Consider the following 16004-nt stretch of genomic DNA (forward strand, 5'->3'; position numbering starts at 1 on the left):
ATTTGACGGGGCAGGGGGGGAAAAAGGAGTCTTGGAGGTATAAACTTTGAAAGAACGATTGTGGAAAAAAAGAGAAGAACCAATGTAGAACCTGTCCTGAAATACCAATAGATAATAGTCTCTGAGGCAGAAGTGAACAACTAAAGCAATGGGTCCTCTCCAAATTACTATGACAAAGATTCTCTTCCCTTTACGGTGTAGTGCAATGGCCAGGTAAGCAGGAGCCAATGACAACAATTTTCAAACAAGGCTGGGGTTATAGACCAACTACAGGTTCCCTCCCCACTTTGTTCCAGAATGGAGGGAAATCTGTGGGGTTATTTACAAGTCAAAGTCCAGTGTCTTAGCAGAGCCACTAGAGATCTCTGCAATCCTTTCATTTACATTTACATAGGCACTTATACCCCACAAGATCCCATAAGAGCTCCCTGTGGTTTATAACATAGTAACATAGTAAGTGACAGCAGATAAAGACCTGCACGGTCCATCCAGTCTGCCCAACATTCATTCTCAATTCTAGATTGAATGAACAATGAATGTGATATTATATACATTGAAACCTCAGTTTTCGTTGACTTTGGTTATCGTCGGTTTCGGTTTTCATTGATTTTTTCAGTGGAAATTTTGTCTTGGATTTCGTTGGTTGCCTCGGTTTTCGCTGCTAATTTTGTGAAAACAAAGGGCAACCCATGCGTTCTCCTGCTCATTGGATTTACATTGATTCATATGGAAATAATTGCCTCGGTTTTCGTCTGTTTCGGTTTTCATTGATTGTTTTCGGACGGATTATCAACGAAAACCGAGGTATCACTGTACTTGATCATGGTCTTTCTTTGTTGTTTCAGGAACATAGATTGTAGAAGTCTGCCCGGCTCTATCCTTATGTTCCAACTACAGGAGTTGCCGTGAAGCCTATTCAAATCCATCTTATCATTTGCAGGACACAGACCATAAAAGTCTGCCCAGCACTGTCCTCATGTTCCAAATTACACCCCAAGGTTCCTCTCCCTGTCAGTGCATATCAGCCTCTCACTGCCTAACACATACATCTCCCTTGGATTCTACTCCCTAAGTGCATCACTCTACACTTATTTGCATTGAATTTTAATTGCCAAACATTAGACCATTCTTCTAACTTTTGCAGATCCTTTTTCATGTTTTCCACTCCCTCCGGGGTATCCACTCTGTTACAAATCTTGGTATCATCCTCAAAAACGCAAATCTTACCTTCTAACCCTTTGACAATGTCGCCCACAAAAATATTAAACAGCACCGATCTTTGAGGCACTCCACTACTCACATTTCCTTCCTCCGAGTGAATTCCATTAACTACCACCCTCTGGCTTCTGTCAACCAGTTTCTAATCCAGTTCACCACTTTGGGCTCTAACTTCAGCCTGTCAAGTTTATTCAAGAGCCTCTTATGAGGAACCGTCTCAAAGTCTTTGCTGAAATCTAAGTAGATTACATCTAGCGCATGTCCTCATTCCAATTCTCTGGTCACCCAGTCAAAGAATTCAATCAGATTCGTTTGGCATGATTTATCTTTGGTAAACCATGTTGTCTCGGATTCTGTAATCTATTGGATTCCTTTCTTTTAGCATCGCTTCCATTACTTTTCCAGTAACCAAAGTGAGGCTTACCGGCCTGTAGTCTCTAGCTTCTTCTCTGTCACCATTTTGTGAAAAGGCATTACATCCGCTCTTCTCCAATCTCAAGGAACCTCCCCCATCTCCAAGGATTTATTAAACAAATCTTTAAGAGGACCCACCAGAACCTCTCTGAGCTCCCTCAATATCCTGGGATGGATCCCGTCTGGTCCAATGGCTTTGTCCACCTTTAAATTTCCAAGTTGTTGACAAATACTTTCTTCCATGAACGGCGCTATATCCACTACATTCTCATATGTACCTTTGCCAGTCAATTGTGGTGCTTTTCCAGGATTTTCTTCCGTGAACACAGAGGTATTTGTTTAGCAAGTTTGCTTTTTCCTAATCATTATCCATATAGCAATTCACAGCATCTTTGAGTCTCACAATTCCATTTGTAGTCTTCCTCCTTTCACTAATATACCTGAAAAAATTCTTGTTGCCCTTCCTTGCATTTCTAGCCATTTGTTCTTCCGCTCACGCTTTCACCAGATGTATCTCTTTCTTGGCTTCTTTCATTTTCATTCGGTATACCTCTCTGTGTTCCTCTTCTTGAGTTTTTCTGTATTCTATGTACACCAAATCTTTAGCTTTTATTTTCTCAGCCACTTGCTTAGAGAACCATATTGGTTTCCTTTTTCTCTTGCTTTTATTTACTCTCCTTACATAAAGGTTAATAGCCATATTTATAGCTCCCTTCAACCTTGACCACTGCCTTTCCACTTCTCGTATATTCTCCCAGCTCATCATCTCTTTGTTCAAGAATTTCCCCACTTTACTAAAGTCAGCATGTTTGAAATCCAGGATTTTGAGTTTTGAGTGGCTGCCCTCCCCTATAGCTGTTATATCAAACCAAACTGTTTGATGATCACTGCTGCCCAGGTGGGCACCCACTCAGATATTAGATATTTTCCCCATTTATGAGCACCAGATTCTGAGCAGATTACTTTGAAAGGCATCCACGATCTCTGTACTTCTTTCTGATTCCGCAGATGGAACTTTCCAATCTGCTTCTGGCAGGTTGAAATCTCCCAGCAACAGCACCTCTCTTTTCTTTCCCAACAACAAGCTCAAAGTACAAGGCATTCCTTGCAAGCTACAAAGTTTAAGAATACATTTCATTACTTATTAAATAGTTGAAAAAGATATGTTTTAAGAGCTTTCTTAAGCCATTTAGACTGACCTATTGTTCTAATATTCAAAGGTAAAGAATTTCACCATTTTGCAGACTGAAAAGAAAATAATCCATCAAAAACAGAACTGTAAATTACACCCTTACGAATAGGATACTGCAATAAGAAAGCCAATCTACCTAATAGGGCACCACGACGTTGTGAAAGAATCACAAAATCTGACAGATATGCAGGAGCAAAACCATTTAAGATAGAAAAAGTAATTGTACACAATTTAAACACAACTCGTGCCCTCACAGACAACCAGTAAAAGTGGGGCAGCTGGTTCATACTGAGAATTACAAATCAATCTAACTGCTGTATTTTGAAACATCTGAAGTTTTTTTCCATAAACCTTCCGATAAACCTACTAATACTGCATTGCAGTAATCTATTTGAGGTAAAATTAGACTCTACCAGAAGTCTAAAAGCATTAAAATTCAATTTAGATCCCAATCTCCTTAATCTTTTCATATTATAAAATTCTCTCTATAATATTTGGTTCACATGAAGTTGAAAAGTTAAAAAAAATTCATCAAAGATTACCACCAGAATGTTTATTTGTTTTTCCAATTAAAATGAAATGAACTGATTCTCCAAAAGGTTTATATTGGCTTCCCAAATCTATAAATTTTGTTTTTTCATTATTTAGCTTTAATTGAAACATTGAATTCCATTCCTTATATACATTTTACCATCCATTTTGAATGAGAACAGCTTTTGAATTACTTTAGTCAAAAGCCTGGAGAAGCAGAGAAGCTCTTGCCTTGCAGATTTGTCTGTAGTCTGTATCTTTTTTTCCAAGGAGATCTTTCAGGCCTGCCAGTTATTTCTTCTAGCGGTTTACAAATTTAAAATGCTGTTACCTGGAAACTATCCAGATAACTTAGAACAGAACCCCCCCCCCCAAAAAAAAAAAAAAAAACAGAGAAGAAGAAGAAAAAAAAAATACACTACAGAAACATTTATGGCACCATTCTTATGGAATAGTTTGCCCCGTGACATCAAATTAGAACAATCTTTGAGAAACTTTAAGGGGAAAGAGACTTGATATACCACCTTTCTATGTTTTTTTACAATAACATTCAAAGCGGTTTACATAATATATATGGGTACTTATTTGTACCTGGGGCAATGGAGGGTTAAGTGACTTGCCCAGAGTCACACCGAGCTACAGTGGGAACTAAACCCAGTTCCCCAGGATCAAATTCCGCTGCACTAGCCACTAGGCTACTCCTCCGAATGTTCTAAAACCTTATTTGTGTTCCCGTGCCAACGCTAAGATTCCGGGGGTCGTTCTGGAGGTGAGGCTATACTCAGCAATCAGATTTACTGTTAGTTATTGCAATGTCAGGAGTGTCCATTAGATTGTAAGCTCCTTTGAGCAGGGACTGTCCTTCTTTGTTAAACTGTACAGCGCTGCATAACCCTAGTAGCACTTTACAAGTGTTAAGTAGTAGTTATGAATGTGACCTTTCCTATGATAGAATGGCATTCTTTTAATTATTGATTTTTTTACAAATCTTTTTAATGCACAAAGTTTTCGTAAACATAACCATTTAGTAAGAAGACACACTGCAAATATTACAAACATTTAGAGATAAACGTCACCGCCAATCAGAAATACATTACGCAAAACATACAACAGCGGTACTGGTCCCCACATTGAGAAAGCATCCGCGGCAAAGGCAGCACGTTCCCTCCATATGCAAAACGTGCATACGTACCTCCTGTCCGTGGAGGAACGTTCTTCAGTGTACCCTGCTTTGTCTCTCTGCAGGGAACCAAACTTTTCTGAGCCAGTGTCAGAGCTTCTGGTCCTCCTGTGCCTGAGAGATTTTCAAGCACCGCCACCACCTGCTACCCCACAATGTAGTAGATTGGTGAGGCAAGACTTCCCTTCACTAAATCCATGTTGACTTTGTCCCATTAGTCCATGCTTTTGAATGTGCTCTGTAATTTTGTTCTTTATAATAGTCTCTACCATTTTGCCCGGCACTGATGTCAGACTCACCAGCCTATAATTTCCCGGATCTCCTCTGGAACCTTTTTTAAATATCGGTGTTACATTGGCCACCCTGCAATCTTCTGGTACCATGCTTGATTTTAAAAATAAATTACATATCTCTAACAGTAGCTCCGCCAGCTCATTTTTTAGTTCTATCAGTACCCTTGGATGAATACCATCTGGTCCAAGAGATTTGCTACTCTTCAGGTGGGTGGGTGGGTGGGAGAGGGAGAGGGAGGGGAGGATACTGGAAAATAAAAGTGTCAAGGTAGTATCTGTGTCATTTGGAGGGGCTGGTTAAAGGGACACCCTAGTACTATTATATTTGTGCCAAGATTTTTTTCTCCTGATAAAGGGCCATTAGACATCATGTTATAAGAATCAGGTGCTCAACATTCAGAGTTTCTATCTATTTATTTACTTAATTATGGCATTTTATCCCACATTAAACATGAATTAGATTGAAACCTGGGAGCATTTCAAATTTTTTTTTCCTGTGCTATATCAAAAAAGATGGCATGTGGGAACTTGCTCCTTTTGCTTTGTGGAATGCAGTGGTATATTATAAAAATGCACTTGTTTTTTAAAATAATTATTCCTATTTCACAGAGAAGGTATTGATTAATAAGGGAAGGGTTTCCTTTGTGCTGAACTGTCCAGAGTCAGTCTAAATGTGCCAACATTGTCCAGTTCAGCACACTATTAGCAGCCAAGTTCATACAAAGTTAATTATGTTCAGTGGAAAATAAATCTGTTGGCTCAGGCTGCTTCCTATGTGAAACAATCACTGTTTCATTATTGCTACCAAGTATTACATATTAAGGGGATTTGTTTTAATTCATTTATCCAGTCCTTACATAACATGGTTTTGCTTTTTAAAACCAAAGGTTTCCTTTGATAGCATTGTGCATATTTTAATTAGTTTTTCTGTACAAGTTTTGCTTGAGTGTCTTTATTTTCAATTTAAAAAATGTTTAAAACACATCTTGTCAACAAGGAGCGGAGCTAGGTGAGGGTGGGGCTAGGTGGGGCAGGGATAGGTAGGACGGAGGGGACCCACCGAACTAGTCTGCACAGGGCCCCACAATTGCTAAGACTGGCCCTGACCATGCCATCCTCTGTCCCCATGGCCACCTCAGCTCACACAGCACAGCACCTGTGCCTGTATACTGCATACCCACTTCCTCAGCCCCACCCCCAAAAACATCTGGTTGTAACCATCTATCACAGGCTATGTAAGGAGCATTGCACAACATGTCATTTACAAAAATTATGTATATAAAGCCAAGAAGGCCCATCACCTGAACCCTGTCTCCACCAACTTGTGTTTTGTAGATGATTCAGCATACATAGGGGCCTTGAGGCGCTGTTACCGGAAGATATGGCGGGAAGATCCAGGTTTCATCAGGCACATGAGGGAGGTGTAGAGGTTTGAGAACAGGGAGGGTTTGGTAGAGGAAGGGGGCCAGACATAGAGCAAGGGATGGTATGGCTTGGGGGGGGGGGGGGGGCTAGCAGGTATGGGCAAGGACCTGAGGAGAGGAGATAAGGCAGGAAATGTGAGGGTCAAAAAGTTCAGACTGGGGGAAATAAACAAAGGTGACAAAGCACTCAGCAACTCTCCACTATTTCTCACAAATGACCACTTCCTCCTCTCCATTCTCCAACTCAGCGAATTCACAAATGGTTACAAAGACAGGTTCAGCCTTAACCTAGAAGCTTCTAAAGCAGGTCTAAATCATGACATTTTTCTTCCAGCCCCAGGAAATTGTTTTGCTATCCGTTATCACAAAAAAAATGTACATTACGTAGCACTGCCCATCTCATGTCCATGACATGCTCCCGAAACATCCCTTTTGAAGGCGTTTTGATTTCAGCGAATATCAGACTTAAATGGTTTTTTTTTAAGTTTGATTTTATGGTTTAAATGCTTTCATGTGAGAATCATGTCTATCTGCCATTTATGCCATTTTTTGGACGTTTTTTTTTTTTATTATGAGCCCCATATAATAAATAACATATACATCAAAATTAAAATTGGAACAAAAATTCTTATAAGAACTCTATATTCAGAATGGACACATGTACGTTAAAAGTAGCTGAGCATTTAGGGGTCGATATTCAAAGCAAATTAAATGCAAGACATGGTTCCTGACCATTTAAATTGCATGTTCGGAGCTAACCAGTCATTTTCAGTGGCACTTAACCAGTTAGTGCCCTTAAAATGACCACTAAGAGCCTATCTGCTCTTAGTCCCTCGGCTCTACCGTAAGCTGTATTCAGGGCTGGTCTTAGGCAGGGGTGACAGGGGCGGTTGCACAGAGCCTTGCGCTCCTAGGGACCCTGCATCTCTGGCACGTCTGTCCTCCCGTCTCGGAACACCTCCCTGCTCCGTAACTTAACGCGCATCCACATTTCAGTAGAGAGCATAAGGCAGCGGAAGCGATTTTCATATCCTGTCAGTTGCCGAGCCCAGAGCCTCCTTGCTGCTGCATTCCTCCCCCTTTTGATGTCACTTCCTACTTCTGCAAGAGCAGGATGCAGCAATGAGGAGGCTCTGGGCTCGGCAGCTGACAGGATATGAAAATCACTGCTGCTGGCTACCACTCTCTACTGAAACGTGGTAGATGCATATCTAGGTATGGGGTGAGGTGGGGTTCCGAGAGCTCTAAACCTCCTTTTAAACTGATAAATTATGACTTATGGTGGCAGACGCGAGTGGGCGCAAACGTACCATGGGCAGGTGGCACAGGGAGGCCCGGGTCTAAAGAAGAAGCAGCTAATAGAAATAGCCAGTAGTCATGAGAAATACAATTTAGTAATAAAGCAACCTTTGATAAAAGTGTGTCAGTATACTCCTACCATTCAGTTGTTTAGATAACTGCCTAACATGTTTTACACATGGGAAAGCACTGTTCCCTCTAAGCTGAGTGGCAGTCCTTTTCGTAAAGTCCTGCCAACGGGGGGTGCTGTTTCACTATCACATTTTCAAAAGTGGAAGATAGGCAAATTCTGCAGGTCTCCAGGGAACCTGCCTGTCTCTAGCAATAGAAAACACAATATTGAAGCACCACCCCCTACTGGCAGTAATACAGTTGGAGGACTCCCGCTCAGCTTCAAGGGAACAGCGTATGCAAGCTCTTTGCAAATAACTTTTTCTTCTTTTAGCAAAGTGTACTGGATTCTTGGGATCCAGTGTAGGCAACTTGTGACACACTGACCCCTAAATTCTATGTATCACGTCTTAATTTATGTGCAGAAATCGAAGCATATTTAATAACAATCTGTGTAACTTAATTGGTTAACTATCTAATCAGTGCCGTCAATTGGATGTTAACAGATTTAAATATAAAATAAAAAGCATTCAAGGTTTCTGAGGATGAGAACAGAGTCCACGGAGATGGGGCGGGGATGGAGTCAGAACCTGAGGTGACGGGGTGGGGACGGTGATGGGGCCTGTGGGGATGAGACAGGGATGGAGACAGGGCCTGCAGGGATGGGGTGGGGATGGAGACAGAGCCCACAGGGATGGGGGCAGGGACGGGGACAAATTTTATCCCCATGTCATTCTCTAGCTATGACTATGTCTGAACCCTGTCTGGTTAGGGTGTAATACATTAATTTCATATAGTGCCTTGGATCCTTTGATTTGTGGACTGATGTGTTAATTTTGATATTTAGTTATTACATGTTTCTTCTTTTTTTTCCTTTTTGTGGTTTGTTGTGTGAATTTAACTCTGTTTCTAAATCAGGTTGTTTATTGGTGTTAATTTGAAGTATCAATAAATAATAAAATAAAATAAAAAAAACTGGCTAAAAGATAGAAAACAGAGAGTAGGGTTAAATGGTCAGTATTCTCAATGGAGAAGGGTAGTTAGTGGGGTTCCACAGGGGTCTGTGCTGGGACCACAGCTTTTTAACATATTTATAAATGATCTAGAGATGGGAATAACTAGTGAGGTAATTAAATTTGCTGATGACACAAAGTTATTCAAAGTTGTTAAATCACAAAAGGATTGTGAAATATTGCAAGAGGCTCTTACAAGACTGGGAAACTGAGCATCCAAATGGCAGATGATGTTTAATGTGAGCAAGTACAAAGTGATTCATGTGGGAAAAAGGAACCCAAACTATAGCTGTGTGATGCAAGGTTCCACATTAGGACTCACCGCCCAGGAAAAGGATCTAGGTGTCATCGCTGATGATATGTTGAAACCCTCTGCTCAGTGTGCAGCAGCAGCTAAGAAAACAAATAAAAAATTAGGAAAAAATAGGAAAGGAATGGTAAACAAAAATGAGAATGTTATAATGCCTTTGTATCACTCCATGGTGCGACTGCAACTCGAATACTGTGTGCAGTTCTTGTCATCGCATCTAAAAAAAGATATAGTGGAATTAGAAAAGGTACAAAGAAGGGTGATGAAAATGATAAAGGGGATATGATGACTTCCCTATGAGGAAATGCTAAAGCGGCTAGGGCTCTTCAACTTGGAGAAGAGATGGCTGAGGGGAGACATGATAGAGGTCTATAAAATACTGAGTGGAGTGGAATGGCGTAGACGTGAATTGCTCGTTTACTCTTTCCAAAAATACTAGGACTAGGAGGCATGCAATGATGAAGCTACTATGTAGTAAATTGAAGACAAACTGGAGAAAATATTTCTTCACTCAACTTGTAATTAAATTCTGGAATTCGTTGTCAGAGAATGTAGTAAAAGCAGTTAGCTTAGCAGGGTTTAAAAAGGGTTTGGATAATTTCCTAAAAGAAAAGTCCATAAGCCATTATTAAGATAGACTTCAGAAAATCCACTGCCTATTTCTAGGATAAGCAGCATAAAATCTGTTTTACTGTTTTTGGATCTTGCCAGGCACTTATGGATTGGCCACTGTTGGAAACAGGATACTGGGCTTGATGGACCTTTGGGCTGTCCCAGTACTCAAAGCTTAGGTTCTTATGTTCAAAGGGAAGGGCTTTGTTCCATAGGTTGTGAGATACAGAGGGCAGCCGGGGCACTGGATAGAGAGGGATGGGAGACACTACAGAGGCCTGAAGGGAAGTAATCTTATCAGAAAAGCATGAAGAGCCCGTACTGGTGCTTGTCTTCCTCCAAAGATGCTCTTTTTGTCTAAGGTGTCATTTCATGAGTAGGAGAGAATGGTGAAAAACTAGGGTTTGAGTCCATTCCTTAATTTGGATGATGGAACCGGTACAGGTGGAGTCAATAAATCATAAATGTTAGACAAAGCAGAGTTCCACAGTGTAGTGCCTTGAACGTCAGCTTCAGTAAGGCAATATGGGGGTCTTTTACAAAGACCTGATAGTGTTTTTAGTGTGCGCTAAATGCTAGAGATGCCCATAGGAATGTATGGGCATCTCTGTTGTTTAGCATGTTTATTTTTAGCGTAAGCGAAAATGCTAGCGTGCCTTTGTAAAAGGACCCCTATGTGAGTAATAGATTATGCTATTGTTAACAAATTGTTCCCAAAATGTTAAACAAATTTTAAATGCTGAATAAAATGAAAAATCCCATAAAGGACAAGGGACAGAAAACAAAAATGTACGGCCTACACACCGGTAGCGTTACATAACCTCCTTCAGATCAGGTGTTTATTCTCAGACTGAGAGGCCCTGCTGAGACAGGAAGAGGGTTCTTGAGGGAAGAGATTTTACTCAGGCTTTTTTTCAGTTAAAGTGGTTAAGTGACTTGGGCCAGAAGGAGCTACAATGGGTTTCTCTGGCTCTCAGTTCACTGCTCTTATTTTCAGCTATCAGTACACTTGTTTAATAGGGGCTTGTTGCTTTTCGGATTTTGGTTGTTATATTAAAATTAATTCCACTCTGGGTGTTATGAAAAGATCAATGATTTGCTGAAGTGTGAACAGAGATGATGAATCAGTAACACTGCTTGTGAACCTGCTGAGAAACCGTCACTGTATTTCTATCCTAAGAACAACTATGTTGAAGGATTCTTTTTTTTTTTTTTAACACTTCTGCAGTTTTTTCTTTATGCTTCCAGTTAAATTATTTCTCACCCTTGTTTCTCATTCTTCTTGACCTAACACTCCCCCTTTCCCACCTTCTCTCCCCTCCTTTCCACCTGTCTTTCTCCCTCCTTCTTTTTCTCCTGGCCACATCTACTAAACAGTTTTTCATTTTTGTATCTGTAGGAAAAAATATTTAGTATATGTGCCTCTATGTTTCTTTGTCTCTTTCTTGTCTTTTTCTCCCCATTTCTCTCTCTCACTTTGTTTCTGTCTCTCATCTTTCCCCATCTTTTTCTCATACCTCTTTCATTTCTGTCTGTCTCCCCACTTCCTCTCTCACGCTCTTTCCTCGCAGCTCATCTTGCTCTGCTCTGTCTCTTTCTCTCTCCCTTTCTCATCTCCTCATAGGTTCCATTCTTTCTCTCCCACTCTCTAACTGATAAAACTGAGGATGACAGTAAGTCTTACCTTTCCAGGTTCTAAGGGACTGCTGTTCTTTCTAATTCACCCTCAGCTTTTCAGATTTCCACTGCCTTCCGCTGACTTGTGCAGGAGGTGCACTGAGCACCTCACCCTCATTTCCTTCCTGCTATCTGGAGACTGAAAGATGTTCTTTTTATCTGCTTCTTCTTTTTTTTTTTTTTTTTGCAAAGAACCTGTTTACTGTCTCTCCCCCCCCCCACCCCATGTGTGTGTGTGTGTGTCTCTCTCTTTCTCTCTCTCCCCCCCTCCAGTATACGCGTGTGTGTGTGTGTGTGTGTGTGTAACTTTCAGTTTGTTTTTTTCTTTAGTGTGTGTGTGTAACTTTCAGGTTTGTTTTTATTTAGTAGGAACAATGTTGTTAAGAGTGGGTACTCTTTCCTGATAGAGCATGTATGCATTATTCATGCCTGCACAATAGTTTATTTATTTATTTACTGCATTTGTATCCCACATTATCCCACCTCTTTGCAGGCTCAATGTGGCTTACAATTCAACATGGGTACTGGAAATAGAAGAGAATATACATTTGGTTTTACAGAGGGTTATGTGTTACATGGTGGTGAAATACATGATAGTGTTAAAGCAAAAGACATTATAAGACAATTCTACAAGTTTTAAAGATTATACAGTTACACGTTGATCTTTGTGATATATCTTGTCGAAGACATAGGTTTTCAGTAGTTTACAGAAATTGGTCAGTTCATAGACCGTTTTCAGGTTACGTGGCAACGCGTTCCAGAGTTGCGTGCTCGTATAGGAAAAGGTAGATGCGTGCATTAATTTGTATTTCAGACCATTACACTTGGGTGGATGAAGATTAAGGAATGTGCGAGAAGGTTTTTTTGCGTTCCTGGGTGGTAGTTCTATTAGGTCTGACATGTAGGCTGGGGCGTTACCATGGATGATTTTATGGACTTGGGTGCAAAGTTTAACATGATCCGTTCTTTTAGTGGGAGCCAGTGTAGTTTTTCTCGTAGGGGTTTCGCGCTTTCGTATTTTGATGTGCCGAATATTAGTCTGGCTGCCGTGTTCTGGGCGGTCTGGAGTTTTTTTAAAGTATTTGCTCTTTGCAGCCGGCGTAGAGTGAGTTACAATAGTCCAGATGACTGAGTACCAGTGATTGTACCAGATTGCGGAAGACACTCCTTGGAAAAAATGGTCTCTTTTTAGTTTCCACATTGAATGAAACATCTTTTTAGTTATGTTTTTCGCATGATTCTCAAGTGTTAGGTGTCGATCAATGGTGACTCCAAGAATTTTTAGGGTGTCCGAAACTGGTAGATTTAGTTTCGGTGTGTTGATGGTGGTAAATTTATTCTTGTTGTATTGCGAGGTGAGTACCAGACATTGGGTTTTCTCTGCGTTAAATTTCAGCTGAAATGCATCTGCCCAGAAATTCATGATATGTAGGCTTTACGTGATTTCATTGGAGATTTCCCTTAGATCTTGTTTGAATGGGATGAAGATCGTTACATCATCAGCGTATATATATGGGTTTAGGTTCTGATTCGATAGTAGTTTGGCCAAGGGTGTCATCATTAGGTTGAATATGGTCGGTGAGAGGGGGGATCCTTGTGGAACTCCGCATTCAGGTGTCCATGTAGCTGATGTAGTCGAATTTGAAGTCACTTGATATGAGCGTGAAGTTAGGAATCCCTTGACCCAGTTGAGAACGTTGCCTCCGATTCCGAAGTATTTGAGGATGTGTAATAGAATTCCATGGTCAACCATGTCAAATGCGCTTGACATGTTGAATTGTAACAGTAGAATATTATTGCCGTTTGCTATCAGTTGTTTAGTCATGAGCGTGACTAGTACGGTTTCAGTGCTGTGATTAGAGCGAAATCCTGACTGGGAATCGTGTAATATTGAGAACTTGTTTAGATAATCTGTGAGTTGATTGGTCACCATGCGTTCTGTTATTTTGGTAATTAAGGGAATAGATGCTACTGGTCTATAGTTCGTTAGTTCATTAGCATTTTTCTTTGCATCCTTGGATATAGGGGTGAGTAAAATTTTACCTTTCTCCCTTAGGAAGAGTCCATTTTGTAGCATATAGTTCACGTGGTTTGTTAGGTCCGTTATAAATTGTTGAGGGGCCGACTTCATGAGGTTGTTTGGGCATATGTCTAATTTGCAGTGAGATTTGGCGAATTTTTTAAGCGTTTGTGAGATAAGTAGTATTGTGAATTCAGTCCAGATCCTGTCAGCTGGGTAAATTCCTGGGTCTGGACCTAGGCAGTTTAGGAGTGTGGTGTATTCGATGGGGCTGACAGGTATTTTAAGTCGCAGTTGTATGATTTTCTCCTTGAAGTACTTCACCAAGTCGTCGGCTCCTGGTGTGTCTTTGCTGCTGTTGGTGACTGGAGTGGTGTCTAATAGTTTATTCACGAGTTGGAAGAGTTTGTGTGTGTCTTTGTAGTTTGGTCCAATTTCAGTTTTGTAGAATTGTCTTTTGGTTTGTCTTATGGCATATTTATATTTCCTTCGGAGTTGCTTCCAAGCGTTAATTGTGGGCTCATCTTTCTTTTTGTTCCACGCACGTTCTAGTTTCCTGCAGGCATGCACTTGTGGGAAGAGTGCAACCTCTTTGCAAACGTGGAATGCGTTTCACAAATAATGCACATTATTTTGAGGGTTTTTTCCCCGTCAGTAACATTTTCCGTGCCGTTTCAAATGTACTCCGTAACATGTATGCAGATTTACCTGTATGTGGACCAAACATTATCAAAGGAGTGAGCTACACATGGATCTCTTCCAGTGATAACAGCACGCTTGCTAGAGACACTCATAGGAGGCATTTTTAGGTGACTATTATAATGATGAGTACTCTTAGGTAATTTTTTTGAAGGAGGTTGTTCTGAAGAACAGCAAAACATATTTAAAGACTACTGCTAGAATGCTAAAGGTTCTCATTGAACCCTCTTAATACAACAGTTATTAAAAAATAAATCATATTGTTTGGTATTCCTCCTTGAAATAGGTTGATTTTGCAGGTGCACTAAATAGCTCCATGCTCAGCTTGCCTCCTGGGAGAGGCTGGGACTATGAGAGCTGTAAGTTTCCCCATAGCCAGCTGCACCCTTCCCTTTTGTGCATCTCCTTAAAGAATCTGGGATTGGGAGCTGTGATATCTTTCACACACCACTCCTGCATCATCCCTATACCTTCTCCTGTTGGAAGACACTGATACTGCAGAATCTCTCTCCTCACAGCCAGTTCTCCTGAATCCTTTTCTATGGCTCCTCCTGCAGAGAGAGGCTCATGCTGAAGGGGGTCTTCACTTCAGTTCTGAATCCTTTCCTATGGCTCCTCCTACAGGGAGAGGCTGATGCTGCAAGAGCGCGTCAAAACCAGTTCTGAATTCTTTCTTATGGCACTTCCTGCTAGAAGAGGCTGGAACTTACTTGTAAGAACTCTGAGCTCCCCTCTTACAGCATTTGGTAGTCTGAGGTCAGCAGCTACACATTGCAGCAATGAACAAAGCCTGTTTTGTAGTTTCCTGTTCATGTCCAGTTTCAGTTTTAGAACAAGAAAGTATCTCAAACCTGTCCTGCAACCCTTTTTTTTAATTGAATATCATAAACAATACGCTATTTACAATATAGAAATATATACAAGATTAAAACCTAGAAGATGTGGGTGGAGAAGGAACATTTGGTCCACCCAGCCAGTCAATTTATACCTGCCTTCTGTACTTGCATGTACTTAATCTCTGCTGTTTTCCATCAAGGTCCCCTTGTGTCTGCCCATCCATGTTTCCACCATTTTGGTTCTTATAATTACTGCAGGAAATATCCATCACCCTCTCAGTGAAAATTTTCCCACATTCCTTTTGAGCTCGCCCCCACTTCACTTTCAAATGATGATTCTTTGTCCTTTCATTCTATGAAAATGCTTCTTTTGGGTACTATGAGATATCTGAATGTTTGTTTCATACCTCCCTTTTACCTCCTTAAGTTTCTCTGTCAGAGAATCAAACAGAGCCTGAACATGGATCAAAGACAGGAAAGAAAGGGGAAAGAATCTTTAGGCCCAATATTCAACTGGTAGCGATCAACATTTTGCTGACCGTTGGTGCCACCATTTCTCTGACCTCATGTGCAACTTTCTTTAAATCAATCACCTTACTTTCTAACTCTTCCTACTTTCTTACCTATCTATATGTTACATCTTTGCTTTACCCTTCACTATCAATTATAATGCTCTATTACGTATTGTGTTGACATTATAAGTAGTATACCATGCCATGCTTTGTATTGTTTTTTAAATATTTTTACTGCTGTAATTGTCTATTGCTCATGTTTGATCTATTCTTACTGTACACCACTTTGAGTGAATTCCTTCAAATAGGCGGTAAATAAATCCTAATAAATAAATAAATATACAAAGCCAGTGAAAACATATATAAGTACATAAGTATTGCCATACTGGGAAAGACCAAAGGTCCATCGAGCCCAGCATCCTGTTTCCAACAGTGGCCAATCCAGGTCACAAATACCCGGCAAGATCCCCAAAATGTACAAAACATTTTATACTGCTTATCCCAGAAATAGTGGATTTACCCCAAGTCCATTTAATAATGGTCTATGGACTTTTCCTTTAGGAAGCCGTCCAAACTTTTTAAAAACTCTGCTAAGCTAACCGCCTTTACCACATTCTCTGGCAACGAATTCCAGAGTTTAATTACACGTTGAGTGAAGAAAAA

General features: G+C 40.5%; 1 protein-coding gene across 2 annotated transcripts in view; it reads right to left on the minus strand.

Moving 5' to 3' along the window:
• The window catches only part of TBC1D10C (TBC1 domain family member 10C), a 131592-nt gene extending 120144 nt beyond the window's left edge, over positions 1-11448 (minus strand). The window contains exon 1 of one of the 2 annotated variants that reach the window (XM_030185687.1): positions 11282-11448. The gene's annotated coding sequence lies outside the window, so the exon portion shown is untranslated. Of the gene's footprint in view, positions 1-8997; positions 9037-11281 lie in introns of those variants that run through there. The other variant, XM_030185678.1, reaches the window with a different exon arrangement.
• Positions 11449-16004: the final 4556 nt, after the last annotated feature.

Source organism: Microcaecilia unicolor, chromosome 1 (genome assembly GCF_901765095.1).
Source record: "Microcaecilia unicolor chromosome 1, aMicUni1.1, whole genome shotgun sequence".
In the NCBI taxonomy this organism is placed as follows: domain Eukaryota; kingdom Metazoa; phylum Chordata; class Amphibia; order Gymnophiona; family Siphonopidae; genus Microcaecilia; species Microcaecilia unicolor.